Here is a 26,600-nt window from a genome sequence, read left to right on the forward strand (position 1 = left end):
CAGACCAGGTAATTACCTGGGCATCTTCTACCAGACAAAAGATTAATCACGACGATAAGGTACCAACTTCAGACGTCAGGATCTTACCTGTGTCCATTAAAGAGAAACAAACTGATTCACTCTGTTTCTCTTTACTTAAATTCTTGTTTCAAAAAATTCCCTCCAAATTTCGCAATTTAAGAAGACAAACTGTACATTACATGGAAATAACGTTTCCTTCAGGTTAAGGTTTAAAGTCCTGGGAAAGCTCCTTCCCAAAAACATTTATCAATTCCTTTGCTTGAAGCTTCAAAAAATCCTTCAGTACCATCAATATGGATTCAGCAAAATTGCAGTCTCCCTGTTCAACAGATGCCACAGCCTCCTTTTATAAGAAGAAACAGTACTGTACGGGAGCCTTACTTGATTACTCTCAGGCTTTTGTCAAGGGGTTTCCGGGGTTACTGCTCAAAAAAAAAAAACAAAATCAAAGGCAACCTGTTTCTTGAGTTGCACCTGCGTAATCGAAGGTTCCTTCTATTCTACCCAGTTTTCGGAGAATCACTTAAAGCAGGCAAGTATTTTGGGGCCTACTTTAAAGTCAGTGTTCTTCCTTTGCATCCTAAGTGGCTTCGAGCTTCACTGATGATAGTGTTATCTTTACTGAATTCAAGCCGAACTTATCTCTGCCTCTACACCCTTTCAAGAATATCTACCCCTTAATTAGAAAAGTGAGCTCAAAATATAAGATAATTGGTGAACAAATAGAAATGAATTCAAACCACTTTTACACTCCGACTCCCATTTCTATTCTGGTTTTAAATTAAATAATTCGTTAGTTCCCATTTCGGACAGATTACTCTATCTAGGGGTAACATTTGGATCAAAGACTAATTTAGAATCCTCTCCACTCTAGATGATTTTGCTATGCTGGAAAGGATACTTCGACAAAAGATCCAAAAAACTTATTTGGCAAAAATACTTACCTCATACAAAACTTTGCGACAAACCACATGAACCTAATAAAGGCTAGAATTGTGAGGTTCCGTTACATTCCAAATCCTTGCCAAAATTCAATCCTTACAATCCAAAAATCCTTGGAGAAGTCACCAATACTTCTTATTGTGATTCCAATTAAACCCTATGTAATGAAGTATCCATGTACTTTGTGTCCGATTTGGTTGAATTCCGCTATCAAAGATAACTGAAACGCCAGTGGCCTCATGATCATCTTTACTATGAAGAGTTACCATCTTCAAAATGGCACTCAATTCTTTGTGTACTAGTATCGTAATTGCATGTTGTATATCTTACAGTTGCATATAAATAAAACATGCAAGTTAAAATTCTAATTTTTGTTTTAAGTAACCTTCGTAACTTACAAGAAAATAAAATTCTTAACTAAGAAAGAACTGCATGATTTTGTTTATTATACAATTTAAAAAGATGTTAAAATATTGCTTCGCATTTAATTATTTAAGTAGTTGAACAACTGTAGAACCTCCACTGGTTTGGTTAGCATCGTTTTAGAGAATGGTTGAAAGATTAGTGGCTCTGTACGCGAACTTAAAAAAAAACAGAAAGAAGTCTAATATAGTGGTGTGGTAAATACTTATAACAGCACACAGCATCTCTCATGAGATCCCAACGATTCTTAGTACAAATCATTTCGCGTTCACTAAGCAACCTCATTCACCTTTCTCACCAATTCTCTCAACCTTTATGCTCTTCATTCCTTCTTGCGGGTTCTGATATATAAATATGTCGCACTTTATATGCGTTATGTGTTATATATTTATGATGAAGTTAACATATTTTATGATACAAACATAAATTCTTAATAATTATGAAATGCATTGCTATAGTTTTGTGGCATGTTCGTATGTAAGGAATAGAAAGGACAAATATTTTGTATGGTGCATTCACAAATAATATATTTTGTATTTATTCTGAAAGATAAATTATACAAACTTAGAATGTTTGTAGATTCTATAATTGTGCTCGTCGACTTAAGACTTTATTGATGGAAGTAGAAGAACAAAAAGTTACTTCGAAATTAGGCTTAGAATCGATTATTTCATGCTGAGATTATCTCAGAAGCAATTTTTCATTTACTTGAATCCTTTCTTTAAAAAAACGTTTTTTGAATTCAATGACCGACTGGCAAGGTTCCTGAGCCTACAAAATATCTGTCAAAACCCTGTACTATTCCCCTAAAAAAAAAAAAAAGAAAAAGAAGACCCAAAGGGTTTTATCCCAGCTACAGTCCATCTTCTTAAATACCCAAATTCTGGGGCTCCAAATTTCTAAATTAAAAATAACCAGCCAAATTTAAACTTATTGTCATATAAATACTTTAATTACAAAAAAATAAAACAGAAATCTTTGTATCAATTAAATCTGTATATAAAAAAAAATATTTATATGCCAAATAATATAAATTTAAATACAATATAGAATTTATAGATGGCCTGCAGCTAAATATCCAGCGTACCTATAATATGTTGTACATTGAACAAGGTGATAATTTATAATGCAAAATGCTTTGCTCCCTGATTTATTAACATGAGTTTATTTATGTTTAATGTAGAATTAAGAGTAGAGCTTTGGGTATTTATTTATGATTCTGTCCAACAACAAATATTATAAGTACCTAATCAAATGAAATAACCATTCGGTACTGAGTTGGTCACTGAATTAGCGAAGTCTATTCAATTATTAACTTTAAAACATTGATAAGACGGCTGTAAAAAGATTCTCTTTCGCCTCTTTGAGTATCCCGTGCTAAGTCGTTTAAATGAATACCACAAATGTTTAAATTTTGTATACTAAAGATCATCTGGTTAATCGTCCCAACAGTGCTGAAAGAGAACATGGCCTCTGAAGATACCTTACTTGGTTGATATTCTTCTTCTTCCCGGGCTATCGGTGTTGAGAATACTACAAATGTGCCTTCCAATATTTCTTGACTAAGGAAGTGGCTTTGGGACAAAGAAATCTCATCCCGAACAGAAACTGCAACAATTGGAGACCGATACTACCATCCTGTTAAGTCATATTGACCACATTACAGACACATCTAGATGCCATCTAGATGGAGTGGAACCAGTACCGGAAGGGAGGCATTTGGTTAACCGATGGCTCCAAGATGGACTGTGGGACTGGGTCTGGAGTGTATGGGGTTAAACCCGAGTTACTCATTGAGAGGTCTCTTTGGGAGATACGCCATTGTCTTCCAGGCCGAGGTTATTAAAATGTGTGCTGAGGAAAACTTGCGGATGGAACCTAGAAATAGGGAGATTTGCATCTTTTCGGGACAGCCAGGCTGCACTGAAGGCTCTTGTATCCTTCAGAGTGACCACTTCACTGGTTTGGGAATGTAGAAAGGCCCTAGAACTACTGGCTCGGTACAACAAAGTTCGGCTAGAATGGGTGCCGGGTCATGTGGGGATTGAAGGGAATGAGAAAGCTGATCATCTGGCCAGGAATGGATCTAACACTCCTTTCATCGGTCCGGAGCCTGTCCTGGGGATCACCAGAGGTTCGGTTCGTGCGGCTCTCAGAGATTGGATCTGGAGGGAGCACGAAAAGAACTGGGTAATGTGTCCTGGGGGTTAAACACAGCAAGACTATGATGCCTTCTTGGCTGTGTAAACAAAGAACCAAAGAGACCCTGTGCTTGGGTAGAAATCAGATTACTCTGATTACAGGTCTATTCACGAGGCACGGTAGGTTCAGGAAGCATCTGCGCAAGGTGGGGCTTATTAGCTCGGAACTGTTGTGCAGATTATGTCAGGAAGAGGAGGAAACTGCCTCTCACCTGCTGTTCGATTGCGTCGCAATCGAGCGTTTGCGCTATGAAACCTTTGGAACGTTGAGGCCAAAGAAGATAGTAACGCAAAAAGAACTACTAAGGAAAGTCCTCAACCTCTTTAGGAGGGGAGGGTTCGTATACTAGATCCAAGGGGAAGGCACAATAAGCCTGTTGTGGTTGCGGTGCCGTGGGGCGTAGGTCCCTCCCATCTAATATTCTAATTCTAATTCTAGATGCCATCCAGTAACACTACAAGAAATGGAAACTCCAAAAATCAACATTCTAGAAACCCTACACTAACCTACATGCTATTCAGTCTTCTTCAACCATCACCGCTAACCTCAGTAGACTGTGACCTAGGACCTGCTGGCAATCTAGGACACTATCTAGACTGCCTACTCACTTGGTCTATCCCTCCACTCAAGACTCAAAAGAGCAGCCTTAAAAAACAATAGATTCTGTCAACTAAGTCGATTAATGGCCAGAAAACAATATGACATAAGACCGCAATTATGGTTGAACGGTTATAAAGTTTTGGGTATCTGTAAGATCTTCATAACTCATCAGAATACACTGTTTCGAACCATACTCAGTGACCTTAACATAATAATAATAATAAAGTTCCTCTAAACAATAGAAGCAAGTAGAAGCGTACTGTAGCGTAGAAGACAGTGAGTTGCCGGATAAGGAAGTTACCTAGTGGGTTTCCTTGGCAACTAAACTTTCTCGACGCCGATTTCCCATCAATGGATAGTTACTTTACACCAGTCATTCATGTCAACTGTTATTTTTATGCATTGTCTTAAAACAAATAGTTTTTTAAAAAAAAAAAGAAAAAAAAAGACGATCACTTGACTTTCCTTTTACTACGGATAAGAAAAAAAATACAAATATATTTCTTGAATGGATCCATTCATAAAAGCAATCCACTGCCTTCGTTTAGTAAACAAGGTTGAATTTACTTTGCCCGTTGCATCATCATTCATCTACGAGTACGTCTAGGTCTTTAGAATGATTTAACATTTGTCAAAACTTTCAACTCGCTAATACACAGCCTTCGTCTCTAAATTGCCCTCCTCTTTTTACAAATAATAAGAAAAATTAACACCTACGCTGAGTCATCATTTCTACTACAACTTTTCCATTGATAAATAATAACTATACTATTAACACCTCTACATTAACTGAACCATTCATAAAATTACAGCTTACAATTTTAAGTAAAATTAAAGCTATTATTTGTCATTATTTCACTTCGTTGTACTGTTATTTTGATAATTTAGTCGATAAAATTTCTATAATTATTTCCTCTTAAGCTTAAGGTTAGTTTTCATTAATTAGTTGGATTTACTCTTAATACCTACTCATATAGATCGCATGACGTTTAATATTATGAAAGAAAAAATATTAATTATTTATAAAAGAGAACTACCTGGTTGTATAAGGGTTGATCGTCAAAAACTGCGCGAAAAAAGGGTAACGTTGTATAACACCCAACTTTTTATAAAAAAAGATAAAATTCCCAAATTTTATTTATAATAAAAAAAAATATATTTATTTAACAAACAGGTTACAAAGTTATTTGCAAAAAACCAAAATGGACCTAACTATGATTCTATCTTTCAAAGTGATGTAAAAAAATCAAAAATAAAGGAAAATATACAAGTTGTCAACGTACTAAAAAGCTGGTTAGCTACATAAAAAATTATCATACTTAACTTTGTCTTGTTTGCTGTTATTTTAATCTCTGTTTAGTAAACTCTCTCGTGTATAATGTATGCGTCATCTTTTATAAGAACCAATGCTTGTTAAAAAATTGTATATCTTGTGTAGTAGATTAGCCAATCTTTATGTTCATTTTTATATACCAATTCGAACAAATTATAGGAAAATATGTTGTTTTGATGTATTTTTGTATAATTTACGCACAAATCATCAAGTATCACTTAGGCGCTACGAGTGGCCGAGTGGTTAGAGGCGAGACCCGCAAAACATAGATGTATTGTTGGTTTAGTGCAGTGGTTCCCAAACTTTTTTGACCCCTTTTTATAGTCAAAACTTGCCCACGGACTCCCAAGCGAAAAAGCTACATAAATGCATAGTATAAAAATAACAAATTTAAAAAAACATTTTGTGATGAGGTTCATAACGGCTCTGAATCCAGGTTCTACCAAACAGGAAGACGGGAAAGCAGTCAACAACTTCTATACAATAACCCATAATGCAGGATATAAAATTGGGATCTGTTTTTGTAACTAGAATTTGTGGTATCCTTGTTCAAACATTGGTTTAAGTTCCTCATTTGTGGATATTTCAATAAGCTGCTCCTGCATTAGTATGGATTCATCTGTGTTTGGGATCTGAGTTTGTCCACGCGCAAAAGGGTTCAACACCCAATCTGGAATATTCAAGTGAAAAATACTCGTATCTTCAAATCTTTGTTTCAGGTCTGTCGTTAAGTGTTCCGACAGTGAGCAAGCAAATCTTCATCTCTACTTTGCGATTTCGAAAGATTTGGAAGCTGAGAACGTTCTCCTCTTCCCAAGTTTTGTTTTTACAAAAAAAGTTTTGCAACAAACGCAGATATAACGCTTTTAGTTTTGATTAAATTTAATTGGCCACCTTGTTAGTTTCTAATTTCCATAACAATAAAAATGGATCACAGTTTTATTATTTTATATTGAACCTCGCGCGGACCCCCTGAATGATACCGGGGACCCCTGGGGGTCCGTACGGACCACTTTGGGAACCACTGGTTTAGTGGGTTCGATTCCCGGTCTAGCCCCTTCGATTTTATCTAATGTTTAATACAAGTTTTTAATATAAGTTTAAATATATGGCTTGACCTTTAGCAATAATAGGGCCTTTAATATTTTATAAAGTCTCTTTAAATAGTCAGACGGAGAACGGAACTTCAAATGGCCATCCCAGTTGTTGGTAGTAACTTATGGATTCCAACTAATTACACAAATAACGGGTGGCATGCCTAAGTGGTAAATGGAGAGCAATAACAGGTCGTCATCGCTTCATTCTCAGGTTTAATTCTAGGAGCTGATCTACCGGTAACTTGTTCTACACATGGCTACCCGGAAATACGGCTCCAGTGAAAGGAGACGTCGTACATCAGTCGCGACTCCACTCACCATCTTGATTTATTGCGGCATTCTTTTTTTTTTTATCCCCCCATGGCTATCTAGATATTATTTACTTTAATAAAAGGAAAAATTGGTCATTTTACATTTTTGGGATTCTACAAGTCTTTTGATTCTTTCATATTTCACCATCTTTGGATAAAGTAAGTGGTTTATTGGTATTTGATAATTATATACTCTAAAAGACACTTAGATTGAACTAAGAGAATCCATTCTTGTCCCATTTGAAAAAGGACAACGATTTTTTTTTACATTTTAAATAAAAGAACATATTTAAGGAGACCAAAAGAGGGTGTGGCTTGGAAAGATCACGTGAATGCTGAGAGCAATGGCGCTAAACAAGAAAATATAACCAACATTTCGGCACACCTGTACAAACGTATATACAGGGTGAACCAGTAAGTATTGTCCATAGGCCTACTGTGTGTAGTACACCTAAAGTGGAGTTCAATGACGTATTGGACAACTTCATATTTTCCACTGTTCTTGAGTGACGTCACTTTAATTTTTTTTTTTTTCTAAAATCATTACTTTTTTCCAATAAAAATGTTATTACTCAGAAAGTTTTAGTCTGAATTCAATTCTGATAACACGGTTAGAAAGACAGATAAATTTTCTAAAAATTGACACCATTTTGAAGCCTAAGCTACTCTCCAAACATCCTCAATCTTCTTCCGAATGCTGGAAAAATAAAAGTAATCGAAATTTTTAAGAAAACTCATTAGGCCCTTACGTGATCATTATCAGACCTAGGTGCTGGCACTTTTTATAAAAGTTTCCTTGTTTAATGGACTTTCAAACGGTATATCATTTTCCAGGATTCCTTTTATCTTCGTATGAGAAATTACGTTTGTTTTGACAAGAAAACGTGTTCACGAGCACTCAATGGTGTTAGTTTATCAAGTTGTTTAATTCATTGAAAACTCTTTTAGATGGACCAGTAGTCAATTTTAAAGTAGGCTGTCTTAAAATAAGGAAGTCAAAGGTTACAAATTGCACTTAAAAAGTATTTTTTTTAAAAAAAAATCTAAACTCTGAAATATTTGAGAAAATGTTACGAAATATTTTTCGAACAAGTGCTATTTTTAGTACTTAAAATAGTATTGTTTAAAATATTTCGTAACATTTGCTCAAATATTTCAGAGAGTTTAGATTTTTTTTTGTTTTAATATCAACTCCAAAAGAAATTCTCGAATGAATTGAATTTTGAGACCGTTGCGAGCTTAAAAAACTTCTTCCCTGCAATCTTATTGCCAGATTTGTATCCAGATCTGGATTTCACCATTCCAGATTGTGTTGTTTTGACCTTCCTTTGATATAGCTAAATCGGTCCTATGGATTTTTGAACGCGTCATTTGCCCATCCCTTTTCAACCACAGACAGAATAATATAATAATAATTTTTTGAATTAGATAATTGAAGTATAATACAGTGCTCTGCTATATTATTGATATTTTAACAGACAATAGATAATTTAGAACAATATTCCAATAAAGATTACACTAATTACCTTTTTCATGATGTCATCAATTGAATTGTTAAGAACAAAATATTGTCTCTTGTTCTTATTTAGAACTTAAAAATGCTGACGTAACTGTATCGATAGGTATTCATTTCTTACATAACGAATTCTCCAATCTCTTTCACTCACTGATTTAGTTTCTTTTATAAGTTATTCCTCCATTAATATCCGATGGTTTAGTGGATACGTTAAGATGGCGAAGACACCTACACCCAGAAGCGGAAAACGCGAGAGTTTTAGAGAGGGTTAATCTCTAGTGCCTTTAGTGCGTAAGCCCCACCACCTCGACAAGGTTGGACACCAAGTAAGGTCAAGGCCCGAAGGGCCAGGGCCGTAAAGAGGGCAAACAAAAGACACCGAGATAACCCTGCAGTTGAAGATGGAGAAAAACTGATGCTGAAGAGAAGTGTAATGTAATAGGATACAGGAAGGCGCGGTTGTTGCTCCTTCTTCTTGCCGATGAACAAGATGCACTGTAGCCTGGAATGAAGAGAAGTGAAAACACAATGAAGGTTATAATATGCGAGGCTACAGAAGTTTGGCGGGAACCACAACGCGGGAAAAGCATGGCGGGAAATTTAAAAAGAGAGGCGCCAAGAAAAGATGAGTTCGACTGAACAAGTGAGAAAGGTTTCAATCAAACCAATCAAATGGCAACGCCATAATATTACAAAATGGTGGACTTCTTCTAACTTACGAGGGGTACCCAAAAAAAACCGGAATTATTTTTTAAAAGCTATTTATTTACAAATTTTTTACAGAACAACCTTATCCCCTTCAAAATACTCTCCATTACAACTAATACATTTGTCCCACCGGTGCTTCCACTGTTCGAAACATTTTTTGTAGTCATCTTTAGAAATGGCTGACAGCTCCTTCTTCGTTTTTTTCTTGACCTCTTCAATGTTGTCAAATCGGTGACCTTTCATGCCCTTTTTCATGCGTGGAAATAAGAACGGAGCCAGGTCAGGCGAGTAAGGTGCGTGGGGCAGCGGAACCATGCCATTTTTTGCCAAAAACTGTGTAACAGAGATGGCTGTGTGTGCAGGTGCATTGTCGTGGTGGAAGAACCAGTCTCCTGTTTGCCACAAATCGGGTCTTTTTTGGCGAACACTATTGCGCAATCTTTTCAAAACTTCCAAATACAAGGTTTGATTGACGGTCTGACCTGGGGGGACAAACTCTGAATGGACTACGCCTTTGGCATCAAAAAAGCAAATCAGCATTGTTTTGATGTTTGACTTGACTTGACGACATTTTTTTGGTCGGGGTGAAGATGACGTCTTCCATTGGCTCGACTGTTGCTTTGTTTCTGGGTCATAACCATAGCACCATGACTCATCACCAGTAATGACCTTTGACAGAAAGTCTGGATCAGTTTCAAGCTGTTGTTTCAAAGCACGACATGTTTCAACTCGATGTTCTTTTTGATTGTCAGTCAGAACTCGAGGAACAAACTTGGCAGCAACCCTTTTCATCCCCAAATCTTCCGTTAAAATTCGCTGAACCGAGCTCCAAGATAACCCACTACTCTCTGACAGTTGATCAATTGTCTGTCGACGGTCTGTGAACACCAGCTCTCGAATTTTTTCAACATTTTCGTGGATTCGGGCAGTTGATGGACGTCCAGAACGAGGTTTGTCATCAATCGACATGTCGCCATTTTTAAACCGAGTAAACCACTCGTATACTTGAGTTTTTCCCATCTTTGTAAGCTGTTTTCAACATTAAAACACTTTCAGCAGCATTTTTGCCGAGTAGAAAACAAAATTTCAGAGCTGCACGTTGTTCACTTAAACTTGCCATCATAAAAAACGAAAAAGAACAAAACAGCGCTGGTAAAAACAATCACTGCAGATGAACAGAACAAGCCAGGCAGACAACACAGGCAGGACTGAACTGGCAAGAAATTGCGCTATACACGTCTAGCGGCAGAAATGCGTACTACATAAGCTCCATGCGCGGCAACGCAATTCCGGTTATTTTTGGGTACCCCCTCGTACATAGAAGTAAATTTTGATTTTTCCTTCTTTTTGTCTAAAAATAGCCACAATAGATCCAATGGTCTACTGGAATTTTTCGAAAAATTTATACAAATCTACCTAGTTTTCTCTTTTTCTTAAGATGAACAAATAAATACTATTTATATTTGAATAGATATTTTCATCTTGAATTTTTATTGCGTTATACCAAAAAAAATATACCTATATATATATTTAACGCAACAGTAACACGGCTTATTAAAATTCACAACAACAATCCCTGCCCAAAGTCATAAATATAAGCCATTATTATTTATTTTAAATCTTACGAAATAAGGTTTACTTTGAGTAAGCTAAATAAATCTGTTCTAAACCAAATTAGAAATATAAAATAGAACAAAAAGATGCAGATTTATGTGATCCTTTTTTAAGTTATGAGTATGAAATTCCTTAGGTACAATGCCCCTGCTTTGGTGACTTAAGATTATTCTCCTTGCACAACCCTCATTTGATATCTAAACTCGTGTGTTTGTAAATGTGCGAACTATAGATAAGAAATAAGAAATGCTAGCTTAGGCATTTGCTAAACAATATTTATATGTAACCCGGTCTTATCACAACTTATCATATAAACATTTCAACTACTTTAAATTATTCACATATGGTTGTTTACAATTAAAGTTTATTGTACTTAGAAAGACAACATTCAACATGGAGGGAGACTTTTGTTGAGATATTACAACAGATTCTATTAGGTTTCTACAAGAAGTATAATATTATTATTCTCTCTTAGATTTTTCCAAATGTCGCATTTTGACTTTCTCTTTATTAGTAAATTTCTCATAATAACCATTAAATAAAATTCAAGATCTAGACCGGGGGAATCGAACCCACTAAACCAACAATACATCTTAGTTTTGCGGGTCTAGCCTATCTAACCGCTCGGCTACCGTTGCTCCTAATGGTAACACTGACCGAAGTTAATATTGTCCCGTACGTTCATAGGGACGATCAATTTGTTTCCCAGAGTTAAGCTGAGATATTTTTAACCTGGTTAGTCTAATTGATTAAAAGTATGTAAATGAATTTTTTAAAAAACTAGCGTTGTGTCGAAGTTTACTTTAATTTTCCAATTTAATGCAGGATTTTAGTAGTTTGTTTGTACCTCCACACTAGACTTAGAAGAACAGAACTAAACAGACGCTATCGTCTACTTAAAAGACTCTTAGACGATAGATCTAAACTGTTTCTAGGCAGCAATAGACTAATTTATACTTCTATTTTGGAACCCATCTGGGCGTATGGAATAGAGCTGTGGGGTTCAACCAAACGCTCCAAACTCCAAAGGATTCAATCTAAAATACTTCGAACTATTGAAATCGCTGCATTTTATGTCTCCAATTTGACCTTAACCATTCCTTTTGCCACACAAGTTGCTAAAACACGATACAGAAAACTCCACTTCAACCTGCAATCTCATATAAATCCTCTAGCTCAAAAATCTTTCTTCAAGAACTCTTCCTGATAACCCGGACAAGACGCCTTAAAAGACAGTGGCCTCGTGATCTCCTCACCAGTGAAGAGAGTGACTAACCATATAATGTTTTGGAGTGAACTACAGGGTAACTTCTCCACTCGTTTGCTTCATTTGTTACTCTGTTATCATTGTTACTTATAGCACCAACGCGCTGATAGTAGCACAAATAAACGCAAAAAAAAAGTAGTTTGTCCACTGCTAACTTGAGTCTTGTTATAGTAATAGTGTCGATTCACCATGATGAACGTTACAAAGCTACATCATCTGCGTATAGGGCAAGGTTGATATGTGATGATCTAATACATGCAATGTCTAGAATAGGACCCAGAATATAATCTAGAGCAACGCCCGATACTATTTCGTGAAGGCTGATACAATTAATAACGAAGAGGCGGCGCTGCTTTTGTTATCTTCGGTAACCATCAACAGTTAGTCAAAAAATAACAGCGTAAAACAGTTTTGTACAGGACACAGACCAGTTTTTAAAAGCTTATTTGTCTTGCCAGGTGATTTCAACACATCTATATCCTGGAATTAGCTTAAATTCGAATTTGAAACACGAACAGCTGTTGTTTCAGCATTAAAATTAGATAAAAAAAAAAAAAAAAATGAAAAAATAATTTAAAACTAAGAATGGGCTAAATAAATAACCTACGATGTTAATAATTAAACGACAGTAATAATGTAATTTGTAGGATAACTTATCTTAAACAGAGACAAGATAGAGTTTAGATATTTCTCAGAGAGTGTGTGTGAAAACAAGAGATCAGACAAGGTACAAATGTGTAGTTTTATTTTTCTGATGCAGTTTTATGGAAGTAATAAAATGAGAGGTCCAAGAGAGCGTAAGCTGCAAGTTACGTGTTTATAATGGCTGGAGACGCCAACAAGATTTCAAACGCTATCCCCTTTAGTTTTACCAAGCTATATTCTCTTTTCAGTTCCTCTTCGCTCTCGTAACTTTTAAAATACTTGCAAATGCATTCAATGGTCTTGTTTATTGACTTGCAATATCAATAAGTGTTTACAATTGACTTTAACTGTTGACATTCTAATAATCTGGAATGAAGGGAGAGGTTTCAGAGCTTTTCTTACTGTTTGTTCCTTTTGGCGTATGAATTGGCCATCTATAAATGTTTATTAGACAACATGATCCGGTTTCATTTATTTTTCTGTTGGTATAGAATAGGAAATGGTATCGGTTAGATAGGTCTGACATTGTTGGTGGTAGGAATGCAGTTCAAGTACAGTATTTCTTACTGCAGGCAAGTTTGGAAACTGGACAAGTTTGAAAAGTGGTAGGATAACAGGACTTGGAAGGTAAAAAAAACTGTGTTTACCGATTCGGGTGGTAGAAATCTGTCGAAGATGTAATATTTGATTGTAGTTTCGATTATGATCTTTAGAATGTGAAAATGAGCAGGAATAGAGTGTCAAGTAAGCTTCAATGAAGCTTTTTCTTTCTGCTGGAAAATCTGCGCATGCAGCATTCAGACTTACGCATCAGAAGAAATAATCAAAAGAGTGGTAAATAGCTGGAATAATCAACGGCAGTTCTTACTGGGCAAAAGTAAATTATTGTTGGCATCTAGTACCTATGTGACTATAGGATTAGATGCTATTTAGGTACTTTAAAGGTTTCACCTGGAATAACAAGTTTAGAAATTCTGTTTTTCACTTTTAAAAAGGTCTTCCTTTATATATTTAAACTTTTCTTCATTTCCACCCTAAGAATTTTCTTCAACAGGCTAAGTTTCCACGCGCTAAGAGAAATGGCAAAGAATCTAAGGGAGTACTATTAAGAGGTGAGAAGCAAACTCCTGAATTGAACATTGAAAAAGAGAAGAAAGAATAATTAATAACGTTCGTGCAGATTTCAAAGCTTAATTAAAAAAAAACAAACTCAAATTCCAAAATCTGAAAGATCGTCGTTTAATCTTTAACCGTTAAGCGTGTTCGACATGATTACACGTCAAAATAAAATCTCTATTACGGTGCGTTCGACGAGTATACTCGTTGTGAAAAATGTAAAATTGCCATTAACTATAAAAACACGAAATTTTAATAAAATACAAATAAGAATATTATTTGGTGGGATGTTTCCTTTATCTTACCAATAGAACTGCCAAGTATTTTATACTTGGAGGGAGTCAGCCAAATGATAAGTGGTTGGTACATGTTTGGTCTCCGCATTAGTATATATAATAATAATAATAATAATAATACTTTATTTGAAAAGAAATTCTAATACAAACATAAAAAATGAAAAGAAAAGTATTCTACGGCAATGGAAAACCGTCTGCCGGAGGTTGATATACATATATAAAATAACAATTACAAATTGCTTTATAAATTGACTAAGTAATTAAAAACAAAAACTGCTAAAAGAGAATACAAAAGATGAGGAAAAAAAAACAAATAAATAATAATACAAATAAAATAGTAATAATAAGCAGAAAAAAGAAAAGAAAGTTATTCTCTTAAAATAAATTATTATTTTCTATTTTTTTCTTCCTCTTTTTCTTTTTAAGTAAAAATACATGAAATAAACTAAATATAAAAAAAATAAAATAAATAATAAAAAAGAAAGAAAAAAAAAAAAATAATAATAATAATAAAAAAATAAACTAAATATAATAAATATATGAACTACTAAACTAAGTACACTTAGTTAAAGCAAAAAGAACCTGTATAGTGTAATACAAAGAAAGCTTAATCAAAATTAAATTCCATGATTAAATTGTATCTATATTGCCAGGCGTGTCTCGCAAAATTAATAATCCCAATGCAGTTTTCGCCATTGAGCATCAATATTAACTCCGATCTAGATAATTTGCCACAACCAACATAAAGCCTACGTATCTCCGAGAGAATGGAGCAGTCTGCCAAAAAATGACAGACATCCTCCCTCGCTCGAGAGTTACACAGAGAGCACAAGGAGTTACTTCTCTCAACCCAAGGGGTATAATTTAAATAGAGTAGCTCACCACGAAGTCTGAATAGCCAACCAAGTTGACTAAGCGTTAGTTTCATTGAGTTGGACACCAAGCTACAAGGCTTGACAGAATAATCCAACTCTTTATACAATAAAAACCTCGTAGAGCAACGAGCCAACCCCACACACTCCTCAAGATGGTGAACCCCTATTCTTTGTACGATGGCCGTTAGTTGCGTCCGCCAATTAGACATATTTGCAATGGATGAATCAAATGCACAAGAGTAGCGCTGAGCTAAAGAAGACCAGTGCTTAAACCAAGAAATTTTATTTTTAATAATCTCCAAAGCCAATATTTTGGGAAGGCGATAATCGGGCAAGTTAAGAACTCTTAGACAGTAGCTAAAATGTAAAGAAAAAGTAAAAACCTTAATAAGAGTTGTGGACGTTTCAATAGGAAGCATATAATTAGGGGTCACTGAAGGCAATCTGAAAACTTTTTTAATAAAAAATCTTTGAAACTTTTCTAATTCTTCATACCTTTGAAAGCCCCAAACCTGACATGCATAACAAACCACGGTACGAGAAACAGCATTAAAAAAAGTATATTTAGCCGAAGGCGGGACTGAATTATTTGCAATAAAATCGGACCAAAACCTGTTGAGCCCGAATTTGGCCGAAGAGATTCTATCTTTCAAGTGTGAAGTCATAGACAATCGGGTAGACAGCAAAACACCCAGGTATTTATACTGGTTAACAACTTCCACGGGTGAACCCTTGTAAAGCCAACGTTCAGTAGAAGCAAGTCTACCTCCCTTCCGAAATACCATAATTTTAGATTTTGTTAAATTCAAGGATAAATTCCAGAGATCACAATAAGATTCTAAAATTTTAATATTTCTTTTGAGAGTAGTAGGGTTATCCGCTAAAAGCACCACATCGTCGGCATACATTAATATCTTGAATACAACTCCACCTATACGAACACCACCTTCAAGGGCCAGAGGTAAATCGTCCAGGAAAAGCGAGAATAATAACGGACTGAGCAGGCAGCCCTGACGAACCCCACTAGTGACTCTGAAAAAGTCAGAAATGCCATCTTTGCACCTAACAGCAGAAGACGCCTGGACATATAAACTTTTCAAAGTATTAATAAATTTGGACGAAACCCCAAGATTAAAGAGCTTCAAAAATAGTGAATTGTGATCTACAGAATCGAAGGCTGCTTTTAGGTCTACAAAAAAACAATACAACTTATTCCCGCATTAGAGATTGGGGAATTACGCACACAAATATAGAAGCTCTCAACCCTTGTGCAATGCCGTTTTTACCTCTTAGATAGAGATTCAGACCTCAGTACGAGCATGATTTCATTTTGCACAGAATTCAAAGCTCTTTTCTTCCTTGTAAAAGCTGTCGCGTCCCTAATTAACTAGGCAATGCATAATGTAAAGCGGTACAAGATTTTGAATGAGCACAGAATGCTCTGTAATCTCAAGCCCCAGAGAGGTTGCAGAAAAAGTCGCTTGCAGTGACTATTACGACGTTGTAAAAGTTTTGGTTGTTTTGCCCTGCGTTCGACGTATATACACGTCATTGTCTGATTTTAATTCCGCACACAGTGCGAGGTTTTTTAAAATTAAATTCCACGCTTAACCGGTTAAGAGCAGGGGTCTTAAAGGGGGAATCTAGGGTTCCCGCGGAACGTTAACAGGGTTTCCCGCAAGTGATCACTATTTGCTCAGCCAATACGCACGTAAAATGGAAATCATCAATACAGTTGTCTTATTAAGATGTTTGTATTAAGATTAAATAAAGATACAAGAATAATTTTGGGAATTTGAGTAGAAAAAAAGGCTTTGATAAACTATATTATCTGCTACTTAAACATGAGGTTCCTTCAAGAAAGACCCTGAGCTCCAAGGGTTCCTAAAAGGGTAAAAAGTTTGAAGAACCCTGTTTTAGAGGAAGAGAAATTTGAAAAAAACTGTTGCCCTAAAGAAGATTTGACCTCTTTACAGTTTTTTTTCTTCTAAAAGAGACAATACTTAACTTAATAACATATGTGATTATTGCTTGCTCACAACATGTTGTTGCAAATATTGTTGAGGTGTTGTTTTTAGTAAACATTTATTCTCAACATTGTACTCCTACATCGATGTCGTAATTCAGTCGAGGACCACCATATGTTTATCGAATATAAAATCTATGTAAAATATTCTGTGAGATTTTATTTAATTTAAATGGAAAATTTTATTAAATTAACAAATTTAGCGACAAGTATGAAATATTAGCTACTATTTCGTACAACAATACCAAGTAATGGCTATAATGATTGTAAACGCTGAGCAAAACGTCATCATGAACCATCATCAGTGGTAGATAGTGTTGTTTGTAACGAGAGAACAATATTCGCAGGCCGATAGAGTAGTGTTAAAGGCTTCAGAGGATAATAACATCAGAAAATGTTTTAGTTTTTCTGTTTATGTCCATGGAATTTACCACTTTTATCATTCGTTTTGACTAATCTGGCGCCCATGCTTTCAGGACTGCACCATTGTCGCATTTTTACTATGCCATAAATGACCTCAGGTCGTTTGTGGATACCATAAAATACTCACGGGCCAATTATCATCTCATTTTGTTCTGAACAACCCGGGTACACTGACAATATTTACTAAACATTCATTTGGCTGTTCATCTTTGAAGGAGCACACTTTCTTGAATTAACTTCATAAGACTTGGTAATTTGCAGAAAGCTGATTGGCTATTTGATAATATTGTAATTGATTAATTCTTTGTAGAGTAGAAATTAATGGCTTGTCTGAAACTGTAGTCGATTTTTTTAAATTTACTTAGGGAAACATCAAAGCTCGAATTAGTAATGTAACTTCGACTCCAATCGCTTCTTCCGCCCTTGAGCTGTTCGAGAAGCTCATAGAATCATAAGTTTTCATTTAATGTCTGTCAAAAGATTAACACAATTACTTATCAACCCTTACTCGAGGATAACAGTGAATTGAAACTAGTCATGCCCGCTGAGAAGATATATAGTAAAGAATGTTTGCAGTGCATCTTCGTCCACAACTTCTGATCAGGAGATGGACTTTAAGAACTCCTGAAAAAATAAGCATTACTTTACTTTAAAAGTAAATTTACTTACTTAGCTTGAAACTAGTAGATTTGGTGTTGCCGAAATTCCATGCTGAGAGACAGATTGTTACATCCCCACTATTTACTTACTTCTGTTCTGTTCTATTTTGGATAATATACGTACGTAATAAAGCGAATAAAACAATTATAATACACTTGCTTTTTAGAAATATATTAAGACAATTGTAATAAATTATAAACTGCGATGTAAGTTTAATATACCAAAATATACATATAAATAAAGTTCCTGAGCAAAACGTTTTCTAAACAACGGTTTAAAGTTTTAACAGATGCTCCTTTAAAAACAGTTTTTTTAATTAATTAAAAAGTTTAAATGTGAACATTTTACAAATGGATCTGTTTCAGTTGTTATTAAAACTGAGTTCGTGCGTTAACATCTGCTGTCTTGCAGAGTGTACGCGTATAATAAGCAAACTCTTAGAATTTAAAGATGTCTTAAATATTTATATTCAGCGTGCGTATTATTAAGAACTATAGTAATTTGGTCTGTTGAATGTTTACGCATGAAACCTGATGTTATTTTGAATTTAATTTTATTGTAACTTAAGTTTTGAAACAACAGCTGTCCGCCTGACAGTGTTCTTCTATTAATTCAGTATAATATAGTGTTTTATGGGATTCTGTAATGATTATAAACAGAATGAATTCTGAAATGGGTGTCCTTGTAGGTAACCAAATGCCAATCATTCTAGTTTATTTAAGCAACGTTTCGGATGGTACCTCTCAGCTCGTCTTCATTCTACCCATATGCTGCAACATGCTAAATGGTAAATGCTATCCTTAAAAAAATATGGTATCTTTATTTTGACCCAGCTCATTGTTTTTGACAAAACAATTGAAATTTTTAGAAAAAAAAAAAAATCTTGTTACAAAAATAATTAAATATTTATTCACAAAAGTATAAATAAATTTTGTAGACATTGTAAATAAAACTGTCACCATAGTACTCCAAATAATAACAAAACTAATCATGATCTAACAAGCAGCGCTATATGTTTGGAGGACATATGTTTACCGTATACATTGATATAAGATGTTGTTTGTTTAGATCAAGGTGGTTTAGAGATACATAGGATTTGAACTGTGTGTATGTATTGTACTTTACGACTTCCCTTACTTATATTTCATAATTCGTACATATCTGCCTACACCTTGAATTCAAAACTATCTTTCATAATGTTGTCTGATTTCTTTGTTTCAAAAAAAAAGATGTATTAGTTGCGAGTAAAAACTGTATAATGTAGTTATGTTTTCTCACTAAGTTTAAGAAAGAAATTCCAAAATAATTTGTGACTAATTTTTGAGATCTTTATCTTTCTCGTGTGTATCTTGAAAACCAAGAAATACTTTTCACCATCTGTGATTCTTTAACCATCATAGCATGTTAATTTGTATCCCTGACTGTTTTCGGATATTCAGAGGTGGATAGATCAGTCTGGTTTAAAGATTTCGACTTCGCTTATGTTTTCCGCCTATACCTTAAGAGAGCAAGCGTGCAAGAAGGCTAAAATCAAAGATATAATCCTTATAACATTTGTTCAAGATCTTTGGATTGATTTTCTTTATTTTCAGTTGAACTAATCCTATTTTATAAATAATCCGAGTTTATTACGTTTTTGGTTCGCAAAATTTTCTAAAGAAAATGTATACTCGACAATAGATTGTAGTTTTGGCGATTAATAACACAAACTTTTACGTAAGTTCCCTTCTTTTATTTTCATTAATAAATCTTCTAGGACTCTGAAGGGCAGCTTTCTGTCCCTATAGCAAGAGAAAATGAAACATTTTATATCTTCGTCTTGCACTACGAGGTGTGGCTATTAAATAACGAGACTATTGCTGTAAAAACATTTTATTTTAAATTTATACATATTTAGTTATTATCACCTTCAATATTCACCCCTCCCCTATCCCTACAATGCTCCATGCGAATTTACCATTGTTCCGAAACAGTGCTGGAAGTCTTTTTCTGTGAGCTCCTGCATGACGCGTGCCGCTTTTTCTTTCACAGCTTCAAAGGACTGAAATCATGGTCCTTTTAATGCAGATTTGACTTTGGGGAACAGATAAAAATCACATGGGGTCAGGTTAGGCGAATAAGGCGGATGGCCTAAAACTGGCATGAAACGTCTTGACAGACAATGCAGTGAGGGCCAGCGCGTTGCCTTGATGGAGAACCCATGACTGGTTCTTCCACAAATCGGGTCTTTTTATCCTTACTCTTTCACGAAGTTGAGCAAGCACCTCACGCTAGTAATGTTGATTAATTATAAACGATATTTTCATCCGTTTTGGACGTGGAAGGGCGACCCGGGCGGTCATCATCTCCGACGTCTTCTCGGCCATCTTGGAAACGCTTGAACCACTCAAAAACAAGCGCGAGATAAACATTCAAACGCCATAAACTTCTTTTAATAAAACATAAGTTTCAGTAGCGGTTTCACCAAGTTTCATGTGAAATTTCACGACAATTCGTTGATCTACTTCAGTATCATGTTTTCGGCAAAACGAAACTAACACCTCTTACACAAACGATGGTTCCGGTCAGGCAGATTTCCCTACAAACACGTGAGACGCTGCAATCGAAAGAGAAGGCTTTACGCTGCACAGCTGTCGGTCGTTAGGATTTGGCGCATGCATAGTTCTTCTATAACAGCATCAGTCTCGTTATTTAATTGCCACACCCGTATACTTCCTGATTACGTGAGAAAGTTTACTTGGTTTTTAATATACATTTTCTAAAGATAAAGATAAAAAATACACACTATGTAACCTCCGTTACTCAGTCAGCAACTGTAGTGCGAGGGGGGAAAATAAATGAAGTCAAATTCTTTAAATCAGCCTGATTAATTTGACTCTGATAATGGATGTAAGTCCTAAAGCAGTCAGGAGTACAATAAGTATGTGTGCTATGTCGGATAAAAATGAGAGAGGATTGTTTTTCAGATTTTAAACGAGGAAAATTCGATTCCGGGTACTTCCTTGAAAGGTTGTTGGAAAAACAAAATGCGAAGGCGCCAAGTTCAGCCCTACTCTTGTAGACTATAAAGGAGAATTACAGGTTGCAGTTTTCTGGGCGGAGCATGCTTTTTTTTTCTTTTTTTTTTTGACGTGCAATTTTTATTTTTACCATCCTCGGTTTGTTTTATTGTATCATTTTCCACTTGTTTGCTTTAAATAAATTTGAAAGGGCGAGAATACCAAATAAGGATGATGTTATACAATCTAATACATTATAAAAAGGAGCCCAAGCTGGAAGATGGGAAGATATGATCGAAAGGAACTTCTATGCCTTTGATGTAAGGCCGACCTCTCCAGCAAATGTTCGCGCACTATCCTCTACAACCACCACTACAGCCAGCAAGAGCGAGAGCGAGCAAGTCTGCGAGCTCCTCTCTGCCCACCAATGTTGCTAATTTAAATCCTCTTCACTCAGCGTGCCTATATCTTTTTTAGATCGGACGTGAACGGATTTCGTTGTCATTCAATTATGCGGCTATTTCTTCTTCTACTTCTTGTTCTTCTTGTTCATCCGAGCATCGCGCACAAGACAAGAACAAACGTGGTATATCTAAGGAAATGACACTGGACATCTGCCTTACATAAAGATTAACATGATTCTAATGTCTTAATGGAATTAATAAGCATTTTCACTCAAGCTGCTGGCCCTTAGATTTTCCCCAACAGTGATAGTCTGTAACGAGAGAACACTGTCCGCACTAAAAAAGAAAAAAAAGCTCCAGGCTCCAATTACCAATGTTGACGTGCCTTAAATCATTAAAAATAATAATAAAAATCTTTTATTTTTTCAGGTCATTTTTTTATCTGTGAGACGAAAACTTATTTGAAGTCAAATTCCCTGCACCAAACTATTTAATCAACCTCTGGTGATGGATGAAAATCTGGATACTGGACAAGAATATAGAAGACATCGTTCTCACGACAGAAGGAATCAGCGACAATACAAATCTAATCAACAAAGTGAGGGAGGAGTTTTCTTCAAATTGGAATTTTATTTTCAAATTTAATTTTTAAAAAAATTATACCCATGAGATTTTCCTCAAATTTTACTTAATAGAAAAGCTTTTCCCCAGTGTCCTCTAATAGTTCATAAGCAACATGTAAAAGTCAATCTTTTTGACATTTTCACGTTTTGTTTTTAATTTTCTTTTACCCTATTTTTAAATTTTCTAACATAAATTGTAAAATATATTTTACTTATACTTTGCTCATAACTTTGCTTTAAAATGTTACTTGTTACTGTGTATTTTTATTTTTATTTACAATATTTCGTATAATAATTACATGTATTATACTTTTATGGAGCATGTAGAATATTTTTAATAAACTCTCTCGTGCTACAGTTATTATCATGAAAAAAAAGAAAAAAAATGCCAACTTTCCTTAAATAATATAACAATATTTAGAGCCATTTAAAAATATTTTATAACCTTACTCTCTAAATTTTCATTGGTTGAGGCGTGGTTTGTCAAGAAATGGGCATAGTTTATCATCGATGGGGTGTGGCTTTCATGAAGTATCTAGCTGATTGGCCAATCTATTTTCCTTAAATTCTAATCTTCAAATTATATTATAAATTACAAATTACATTTTGGCATTGGATATCCGTCTCCTACTACAAAGATTTTCAAAGATAATGTTAGGACTTCCCCACCCCCCAAGTTACAGCTGTTCGATTATTATACAAGCACTGTATTACCTTTATGTTGGTTACATCTTTGGAACATGATGTGATTGTATTTTGAAAACCGATGGCGTTGTCTCTGATTACAAAGATCTGTCTTTGTATCCTATTTCAATATTATTATTATTATTACGGAGAATAAGTTAGTATTTGTTCCGCTAACTAAATTCAATTATTTGGAATAATAGGTTTTTTTTTAAATCAGGATGGTTAGTTCATAAAAATGCTGATGTGCATGAATGTCACCGTTTAGGCGAGAAATCAGGGCACTACTACATAAAATAAATGACTGCAAGCCTATCTACACAATTTCAAAAAACTTGGTAAGTAATTTAGTATCCTTCGTGGCAGAATTAAAATTAATTTTAACTAAGTACCACATAATTCTTAGCGAAATTGTGTTTATAAAGTTTTTATTTCTTTGAATTAAACTTCAGTTTAGTTGAATTGTCAACTGGTTGCAATTTGAAGTTTTTATAGCCTTCAAATACAGTCGGATTTTAAAAATATTTTTCAATGCTTGAACACATAAACTCTATAATGAAACATGCGTTTTAAGTGAAATTGAAAACTGTAGAAAAGTTAAACAAATCATAAACCAAAACTATGTAAGTTCTACATGGAATTTTGCTATTGGAAATACAAATAAACTGAGTATTAGAAGTAACAAGGATATTGATTTTTTAGCGTTCATCTTACAACGAAATTTAAAGAAATATGTATCTAAAATTGTTTGTTTTACTTCAAGTATGCTTAGTAGAAAAGAAATTTAAATTAAAATTAAGAAATTTTATACAACAAATAGTAAGTGAATAGGAGATTTCCTACTGTCCAATGACAAGAGATTTTTCAAATCAAAACTGATTTATTCAGAAATTTAAATTGATTACTACATCAATGAACCCCTAGAAATATTAATGATTTTTTCAGTCATTGCTTGACATGCTTTTTATCAGTTCCGAAAGTTTCATCCGGCTAAAAAAAGCTGATCATGTAAAAAATGAGACTTCCTCAATGAAAACTATAGGATGAATTAAAAAAATGCAAACAAACAACCCACCTTGTTGTGGAAGATTCTATTGCTAATATTATAATTGTACAGAATCCATTCAATGGGAATTAAGGTTTCTAGTGGATGTATTTAAACCCAATACCTAAGATTTAAATTAATGTTCATTTATTTGTCTAAAAAACAGTAAGTTAAATATTTTTTTAAATGAAACGCTTTGATCTTTTATAAAGATAATTAAATATTTTTTTAACTAAATTAATAGCTTTTTTAATCATATGAAACCTATTATTAATCAAGCAAATCCTTTATTATATTTAAATTTAACATTTCTGTATTGAACTTGATTTCAATATTTTTACATTACAGAAAAAAAGATTGTTTAAATTGAAAAAGACTATTTAGTTAAAAGAAATTTAAGAACTTATTTAATTTAAAAAGAATCACGTGATCTAAACGTAAATAAAATAAAATTTAATGAAAATCCTTTTTGGTTTATTATTCCATAATTTATTATTATTATTTGGTTTATTATTATATTAATAAAATGGACTCTTATGCTATCTATCGGAAGTTTAAGAACTAATTTTAATTAATTAGTTTTACAGTTGGCCGCATGGTTGCAGCACTTACTAGTGTGTAAAACTCCATTTAATGGCATTTTAAGTATTCCTAGCTGATTATAAAGCAGCACTTTAATATTTAATGGAACCCGAAGATAATTAAAACCTGGATTTGTTTTCTAAACAATATTTAGAAGAAACTAGAAAGTAAGCTTTTCTATTTAATATTGCTAAAAGGTCTGACAAATGTTTCAATTAGTGGATTCGCAAGTCAATAGTAACCACTTTATTGAATTCTCGTTAATATTCATTACTCAATTTAGAAAAGTCACACTGAATTCAATATATAAATCAGTATAGTAATAGTACAGTTATAAAACAGTACAGTACAGCTATAGATTTGGAATAATTGGATTTTCCATACTTTTCAAGGTAAGTCTATGTTCGTACTTACAAGAAGTTTTATTTCATTTCAAGCAGGTTGAGGTTCTTCTCTGTGTTTATAAATTAAAATATTTTCTTTACGATTTAGTAAAAAGACCGTGGCTTCCTACTATCCTCATCTTGTGAGATAAAATTTAAGATAATTGTCTTGATTGATGTCCTTCTTTTTTTTAGAATAATTAGAGGTATGCAGGAAAAATTGTTTGACCTAAATCTTTTAACAACTTTGTGAGGTTACAATAATCATTATTTATCAAAAGCATGTTAAAATATTTAACATAAATGAAATTTAAGTCTTATAATAATGAATACAAACCCAAATATTTATGGTTCGAAAGGCATGTTAAACATTCGTCAAAAGTGAGTAACAATTAACTTTATATTTATTTGTAAGATGTGCTATTTTCCAGAATCATAAAGCATTATTTATTAATATAAATATTATTTTCTTTTAATGAAGTCAAAAACGAGCCAGCTTTTTGGCTATTTCCTCGTTGCTGAACTTAATTTTAACCTAAGTTAAAAGAAATATTCAATCATTCTTGGCGAGACAGGGTTATCTCTTTATCTTCTAAGGATAAAATTGTGTTTTTTTTTTCTTTCTCTTTTGCAAGCTTTGGGCTAGTTAATCAATTTACCAATACATAACTCACTGCCGGATATTTCTGAGGGTATTTATCAATGACAAAGTTAACTAGGAAAGCCCTATATTACTCCTCTTTCATTTAAAATTTTTCGACCTTGTAAAAAGCTGTTAACGCCCATCCTTGGTGTCTTGAAGCTCATATTGTGTTTAATTATTTTACTTACGTCCTACCAACAAAATGCAGTACTTATTCATTTACCGCAAGAGTGACGAATATTTTAGGAAGTGGAGCATTTGATTTAAGCAAAATATTAACAATAATTAAACTTTAAAACGAAAAAATACTTATATTACTTTTAAGCAGCTATACTTAAGGGCTAATAAGGTTACTATTCAAGACTAGTGCAGATGGAAATAGAAATTTTTTATTGCTTTGCAGTTACAACTTTCTCTTTCAAAATTCAAAGTAATTTGTTAATATTAATTCATATTTATACAGTGAAGTGTAAATTTAGATTTAAATCATCGTCGAATTGTTGGCTGTCTCAATTGTTAGCCTATTGCATCTTTGAGTGGTCTTCTTCAACAAATCTTGGGCATTGTGCCCAAACCATAGTGCTCTTTGTACAGTACTTTGTTTTGATAGATTTGTAATTTGTTCATCACTGTGGTGTCTTACGCCTACCCAGAGTGGAAAGTATAAATTGAAAACATCCTCGCATGGAATTTGAGACTTTAACATCTGTTTTAACATCTTTAATATCTGTTATCTCACGAAGACGTAAAAAACATTTTAAAATTGCTGATATTTATTATCTGTATCTCATCATACTCTACAGGGAACTTGTGCTTTTCATTTTTATTCACCATCAATTTTTAGAGGTCAATTCAACAAATTCGAATAGAGAATTTTTCTGTCACTTGCAAAATCTCGTCAGTTCATCACACACTGCACTATCAAATACTAGTTATTATTTTCTTTAAGAAATAGGTTCATAAGATATTTCTTTTGAACTAAGGCGGTAGGCAATACTCTAGAATATCTTTATGACATTTTAAAATGACATTTTGCCACTTGATTTATTCTTTTCCCAAATGTCGTAGCAATGTAGTAAAATAAAACTTTTCTCTTAAGGTGTCATGCTAGCCAAGCGGAGATGTCCGCAAAGCTGAAATGTATTGTGATTTCTGGTTTCGA

At 34.0% G+C, this 26,600-nt stretch overlaps 1 protein-coding gene across 2 annotated transcripts in view; it reads left to right on the forward strand.

The window, feature by feature from the left end:
• The window catches only part of LOC141446993 (uncharacterized), a 297,455-nt gene extending 275,007 nt beyond the window's left edge, over positions 1 to 22,448 (forward strand). For both annotated transcript variants that reach the window (XR_012454054.1, XR_012454055.1), the window contains exon 3: positions 21,908 to 22,448. The gene's annotated coding sequence lies outside the window, so the exon portion shown is untranslated. The remainder of the gene's footprint in view (positions 1 to 21,907) is intronic.
• Positions 22,449 to 26,600: the final 4,152 nt, after the last annotated feature.

Source organism: Rhodnius prolixus, unplaced genomic scaffold (assembly GCF_049639745.1).
Source record: "Rhodnius prolixus isolate KJV_2025 unplaced genomic scaffold, Rpr scaffold_7, whole genome shotgun sequence".
NCBI classification, from domain to species: Eukaryota; Metazoa; Arthropoda; class Insecta; order Hemiptera; family Reduviidae; genus Rhodnius; species Rhodnius prolixus.